The sequence below is a fragment of the Carlito syrichta genome, unplaced genomic scaffold (assembly GCF_000164805.1).
Source record: "Carlito syrichta isolate Samal-C Ts95f unplaced genomic scaffold, Tarsius_syrichta-2.0.1 Scaffold302087, whole genome shotgun sequence".
Lineage (NCBI taxonomy): Eukaryota > Metazoa > Chordata > Mammalia > Primates > Tarsiidae > Carlito > Carlito syrichta.
This window is the reverse complement of record NW_007246183.1, coordinates 469,492-476,602: the sequence shown is the minus strand read 5'-3', so window position 1 is coordinate 476,602 and position 7,111 is coordinate 469,492. Positions and strand designations below refer to the sequence as shown.

The 7,111-nt window shown below is 42.2% G+C and overlaps 1 protein-coding gene across 1 annotated transcript in view; it reads right to left on the bottom strand.

Annotated features, from left to right (window-relative positions):
- REEP3 (receptor accessory protein 3) overlaps window positions 1-7,111 on the bottom strand; it is an 81,596-nt gene that overhangs the window by 38,251 nt on the left and 36,234 nt on the right. The gene's annotated exons all lie outside the window — the stretch shown is intronic.

Genomic DNA, 7,111 nt, shown 5'->3' with positions numbered 1-7,111 from the left:
AATCCACTCACCTCAGCCTCCCAAAGGTGCAGGATTACAGGCTGAGCCAACGAGCCTGGCCGCCTCAGCTTTCCAAGTAGCTGGAAACTACAAGCATGCACCACCACGCCCAGCTAATTTTTTTGATTTATTATAGAGATAAGGTCTCGCCAAGTTGCTCAGGTTGGTCTCGAACCCTTGGACTTGGGCAATCCTCTCGCCTCGGTCTCCCAAAGTGCTGAAATTACAGGCTTGAGTCACTGTGCCTGATTTTGCCCACTTTTTAATGGGGATATTTGGTTTTTTCCTTTCAGCACATTTGAGTTCCTTGTAGATCCTAGATGTTTGGCCGTTGTCAGATAAACGGTTGGCAAATATTTTTTCCCATGTTCTTTGGACTATCTCCCTGCTCTCTTGATGGTTTCTTTTGTTTTGCAGATCTTTTCAGTTTGATGAAATCCCATTTGTCTATTTTATCTCTTATGGCATGGACATCTGGGGTTTTGAGCAAGAATCAGTTGCCTACTCTGACTTCTGTAAGGGTGACCCGTACGTTTTCTAAGATTCTTATAGATTGAGGTCTTTTTTTTTTTTTTTTTTTGAGTTGGAGTCTCACTCCGTCGTCCAGGCTGGAGTGCAGTGGCATGCTCCTGGCCACCGCAGCCTGAACCTGCTGGGCTCCGGCAATCCTTCTGCTCAGCCTGCCAAGTAGCTGGAACAACAGGCGCATGCTACCACGCCCGGCTAATTTTTTGATTTATTGTAGAGATGAGGACTCACCAAGTTGGCCAGGTGGGACTCAAACCTGCGGGCTCAGGCACTCCACTCACCTCTGCCACCCAAAGCGCAGGATTACAGGCTGAGCCACCGAACCCGGCTTAGATTGAGGTTTTATGTTTAGGTCTTTGATTCATTTAGAGTTGATTTTTTTTGTATGGTGATGGGGTAGGGGTCCTGTTTCAATCTTTTATATGTGGTAAGTCAGTTTTCCCAGCACCATTTACTGAATAGGTTCTCCTCTCCTCAATGGTTGTTGGTGGAGGCTTTGATCGAAGATGAGTTTGTTGAGAAATTGAGATTTTGCTTCCAGAATCTCTATTCTGTTCTGGTCTATATGCCTGTTCTTGTACTAATACCAGGGTATTTTGATTGTCATAGCCTTAGAGTAAGGTTTAAAGTCTGGAACTGTGATACTTCCTGCTTTGTTTCTTTTGCTAAGGATTGTTTTGGCTATTCGTGGTTGTTTATGTTTCCATATGAATTTCTGTACGGTCATTTCCAGGTCTGAGAAGAATGATGTTGGTAATTTAATGGGTATTGCACTGAATCTGTAGATTGCCCTTAGTTGAATAGACATCTTAACAGTGTTAATCCTTCCTATCCATAAGCATGGAATATTTTTCCATTTGTGTCTTCTCGGATTTCTTTGAGCAGTGTTTTTAGTTTTCACTGTAAAGGTCTTTCACTTCTCTGGTTAGGAAGATGCCGAGTTATTTCATTTTTTTTTGTGTGGCTATGGTGAATGGGATCGTGCTTTTTACTTAGTTCTCTGCCTGTTTGTTGTTGGTGTATAAGAACGTGACTGTGTTTTGACATTTATTTTGGTACCCTGAGACTTTGTCAAAGTCCTTTATCAGTGCAGGAAGGTTTTTGACAGATTTTTGGATTTTCAAGGTATGTAATCATGTAGTCAGCAAAGAGGGATAATGTGACTTCTTTTCCTATTTGAGTACCCCGATTTCCTTCTCTTGTCTAAATGCTCTAGCTAGGACTTCCAATACAATGTTGAACAGGAAGGGTGATAGTGGGCAGCCTTGTCTTGTTCTGGTTTTCAGGGGAAATGCTTCCAGTTTTTGTCCATTTAGCAATATGCTGGCTGTGGGTTTATTGTAGATGGTGCTTACTATTTTGAGGTATGACCACCCTGCTTAAAATATCAAAATCCTCCTAACTCTCATCCTGCTTTATTTTTCTCTTTAGCATGTATGAGATATCACAGATATGTCTACAAATAATTGTTTTGTTATTTTACCCCTGCTTTTCTCTACTAGAATGTAAACCCCTAGAGGGCAGACTTTTTTGCTCACTGCTGAATCCCCTATGCACAAAAGGTGCTCAATAAATGTGTGTTGATGAACTGTTGAATATGGAGCTATACATAGCTTACTACTGTACTCCTTTCTGTAAGGACTGCAAAAGGCTAGAAAGCAGATAGGAGGTAAAAACATGATGAGTAAATATAAACTAATCTTCTAAAAGTTGTTTTTTTTTTTTTAAGGAGAAGGGGAATAAAAAATAGTATGAGACATCATGAAAGCATGTTTATGTTCTCAAGGATTTAACTTTACTGGAGAGATAATGAGATTCAAATTATGAGAAAGCAGGGATATTTAATGGAACAAGATCTTGGATGAAATATACAGGAATAAGATTAAAAACATAGATAGAAAAAAGAGTGGGCTCAGGAAAGAAGCAGGGATGCATCTTCCTCTGGGAGTGAAGAAAAGGAAGAAGAGAGTGGCTGTGTCAGGAAGATGGTTGAAGGGTTCACAGGTGAGGGCTTCTGCCTCCACTCTACAGCAGGAGGGCAAGTCAGCTGTTAAGCCTGGGCATGGGTGGGAAGGGAAGTGCATTTTTAAAAAAAATTATTTTTTATTTTTAAAGTTTTTTGTTTTATTTTTTTTGGAGATGCAGAGTCTTGCTCTATTGCCCAGGCTAGTCTCGAACTCCTGGTCTTAAGTGATCTTCCTGCCTTGATTTTCTAAAGAGTTGGTATTATAGGCATGAGCCACTGTGCACAGCTAGGGAAGTGCACTTGAGAAGGGTAGTAAATGTTCAGAGAAGTTGTTTTTAAGGATGGGTCAGGGAGCTGCCTAGGGAAGAGCTGGAACAGACTATGTGACCAATGATGTCCTGACCTGCTCTGGATGTTAGAGCAAGGGCTACAATAAAAGGTCTAGGACACTGAAGCAGTATGGCAGTAACCTATTGGTGTCCATTCAAAGGCATAATGACAGAGTGTGGCTCCTTGCCCACCACTGCAGGTAGGCGGGTCATGTATTTGGTTCCTACCTACAGAACAAGAGGTGAGGTTTTTGAAAAGTGGAGCATGTCTCCTGTACTAGCTCTTCTTTCCTGCTGGCTGGGATGGCAGGGAGCAGGGCAACCTTGGAGTCTATATGTTGAAGATGGGCAGAGTCAGAGCTCTTCAATAGTTTTGAAAATGTGTACCAGCCGGGCTCGGTGGCTCAGCCTATAATCCCATGCCTTTGAGAGGCTGAGGTGAGTGGATTGTCTGAGCCCGTGGGTTCAAGACCTGCCTGGGCAGCTTGGTGAGACCTCATCTCTACAATAAATAAAAAATTAGCCGGGAGTGGTAGCACACGCCTATAGTTCCAGCTACTTGGAAGGCTGAGGTGGAAGGATCGCCGGAGCCCAGCAGGTTGAGGCTGCGGTGGCCGGGAGCGGCTACTGCACTCCAGCCTGGGCGACAGAGTGAGACTCCAACTCAAAAAAAAAAAAGAAAATGTGTACCACTGGGATGGGGTTTATAGACTGACAATGGCCCAAGAGACTTTCAAGGTTGAGTAAAGCTTCTTCATTACTCATTGTTCTTGTGAAGATTTCTGAACAACAGTTTGCTGAATTTATCAATTGTGAAAAAGAAATACATTTCTATATTCTTCAATCACTGCATTATTTGTTGCATACTATGACCACAGCAGTTTAGTCTACCCAATAGGAGAAGTTATACTCTAATCTCTGTGGCGATTGAGAAAGCTCAACACTACAGAGATAGTGGGTCCAGATTAGGCAGGCATTGGTCATAATGCTATTAGCTGCCATCTGTGGTTGTAGGATGGTACTTATAACGATCAGGAAACGGAGAAGACCACCATTTCAAGAAACTCTGGTTAAAATATTATCCTCAGGGAAGCATTTGGGAAGGAACTGAAGGGTAGGAAGGATGAATGCTCTCATGCAGCAGATCAGGGAAGAGCCAGAGGAATACTATTTTAAACGATTATTGTGATCTCCTGGCAAGTGTGGCTTCTGTGTGAATTTGCTGGTTATCATGTACATTGTCAGTCTATAAGACTTCAGTAGCAATCCTCTTTCAGTTTCAGTAAGCCAAGAAATCAGATAAATGAGGATGTTTGAAAGAGGCATAAAGTTTCAAGGAAATATATTCTGAGTGAGAGGTCAATGAATGAAGTGCAAAGAATAAGGTGTATAAGGGTCAGCAGGAAGACTATATATAAACGAAGTTGTTCAATGTTCTATTTTGCTACTTTGTCTTCTTTCTCAAGAGTGTACCTAATATCTAGTAAAGTACCTAGTACAAAACAGATGCTTAAAAATATTTTTTTTTGAGTTGGAGTCTCACTCTGTCACCCAGACTGGAGTGCAGTGTCAGGCTCCCGGCAGCTGCAATGTCACCCTGCTGGGCTCCCGCGATCCTTCCACCTCAGCCTTCCAAGTAGCCAGAAATACAGGTGTGCGCTAACACGCCCGGCTAATTTTTGATTTATTGTAGAGACGAGGGCTCTCCAAGTTGCCTGGGTGGGTCTTGAACCCGCGGGTTCAGGCAATACACTCGCCTTGGCCTCTCAAAGTGCTAGGATTACAGGCTGAGCCACCGAGCCTGGCCTGAACATATTTTTTAAATTAAATAATGAGGCAGGGCTCGGTGGCTCAGCCTGTAATCCCAGCACTTTGGGAGGCCGAGGAAAGAGGACTGCCTGAGCCCACGGGTTTGAGACCAGCCTGGATAACTTGGTGAGACCTCATCTCTACAATAAATCATAAAAATTAGCTGGGCGTGGTGGCGTGCATCTGTAGTTCCAGCTACTTGGAAGATTGAGGCGGAAGGATCGCCTAAGTCCAGTAGGTGGAGGCTGCGGTGGCCATGAGTGTGCCGCTGCACTCCAGCCTGGATGACAAGGGTGAGACTCCAACTCAAAAAATAAACAAACAAATAAATAATGAATGGGATTAATTTAACAAGTAAAATTATAATTTCTATTTTTTCCTAGTTATTCAGTAATAAACATCTCTTGAAAGTGGTTGCAATGAAATGGCAATCGTTTTCAATTCTGGAGTATTTTGCCCACTATATTTTTTGTGACTAGAGAAATGTGACAAATACCTTAATTTGAAATAAAAATTTATAAGTAAAAGAGTGTTCATATGAAATCTTAAGCTCATTTAAATATCAAAAGGAATTTACTTTCCAAAGACATATACTCTTATAATTAGGCAAGTTCTTTTGAAGAACATGGAGTCATCTGTGATATAAAACTACAGTATCTAAAATTACATGCTGGTTTATATAGTGCATGGATCAGATTATCCTACTTAGCAAGCCAGCACTTGCTTTATTATTACTCAGAATCCATAAGGCTTTTATAAAGCCTTAGCATTTCAGAAATCCAGACAGTCATGTGATGGAGTTCTTAGCTTCACCCTCTCAAAGGAATTAGAGGATATTTAAAGCCTGAGTGAATACTATCAAATGAATGTACCCATAGGTTAAATTTACTATCAAGAAGACCATGCTCCATTTAATAGGTGTGCGTTTATCTATCCTAATGCCAAAAGGAAAGTAGCTTTATTTCATGATCTTTTAACGTTTTGAATAAAATGAGATCCTACAATTTATATTCTTAGATAAAAAAGCTTCTATGAAATTGACTTAGATCCCAGTCAAACAAACAGTAAGCGGCTGCTGTAAAATGATCCTCATGATTTCCATTCCCCAAATTGAGAGCAATACACAGGCCCTAAGAATAAAGCAGAATACCATGGTCTGGTGGGTGGCGTGCTGCTGTAGATTATTAAGAGCCATGAATAATCACAGTAATGGGATATTAATTTTAAAGTACTTTTTTTTTTTTTGAGTCAGTCTCTCTCTGACACCCAGGTTGGAGTGTAGCGGCATGATCATGGCTCATCGTAGCCTCTACATGCAGGGCTCAGATAATGCTCCTGTTTCTGCCTTCTCCAGTAGCTGGGACTAGGAGTGCACCACCATGCCTATCAAATTTGTTTATTTTTTGTAGTGATGATATCTCACTGTGTTGCCAAGGCTGGTCTTGACCTCCTGGGCTCAAGTGATTCTCCTGCCTCAGCCTTCAGTGTTGGAATTATAGACATGAGCCACTGCACTCAGCCTAATTTTAAAGTATTTTTCTTAAATACCCCCTTTTTTTTTTTTTTGAGTTGGAGTCTCACTCTGTCACCCAGACTGGAGTGCAGTGGCCGCTCCCGCCCACCGCAGCCTCTACCTCCTGGGCTCTGGGGATCCTTCTACCTCAGCCTGCCACCCCAGCATCCACCTGTTGGGCTCTGGGGATCCTTCTACCTCAGCCTTCCAGGTAGACAGAACCACAGCCACATGCTACCACACCCAGCTAATTTTTGATTTATTGTAGAGATGAGGTCTCGCTAAGTTGCCTGGACTGGTCTCGAACCCACAGGCTCAGGTAATCCACTTGCCTTGGCCTCCCAGAGCTGGGATTACAGGCTGAGCCACCGAGCTTGGCCATGTATTTATTCTTATATGTTTAAACTTTGGTCACCTTCAAAGTACTTCCTGTTTGGTGCAAGGCACCCATCAAGACACTTTTTCCACTGCTCAAAGCAGTTTTTGAAGTCAACAATTTTGATGCCTTTTAGTGCTTCTACTGTTTTTTTGTTTCACCTTTTTCACATGGTCAAAATGTTTTCCTATGAGGACTTTTTTCATCTGCGGAAACAAAATAGTTGCTTGGGGTGAGATCAGGTGAATAGGGAGTGTGGGGCATGAGGGTCCTGCTGATCAAAAACTGCAGAACACTCAGCGGGGTATGGGCAGGTGTGTGTCATGGTGGAAGAACCGGTCACCTGTTTGTCACAGCTCGGGACATCTCTTCCACAAATCGTGACACATCTTCTCAAAATTTCCAGATAAAAACTTTGGTTAACTGTTGGATCTGGAGGAACAAATTCCAAGTGTACAGTCTCTTTCACATCATAGAAACATATAATCACTGTTTTTACATTTGACTTCACTGCTTTTTTGGGTTGTGGGGAAGTGGCAGTTTTCTACTGGCTAGATTGTTTTTTTTTTTGAGTTGGAGTCTCACTCTGT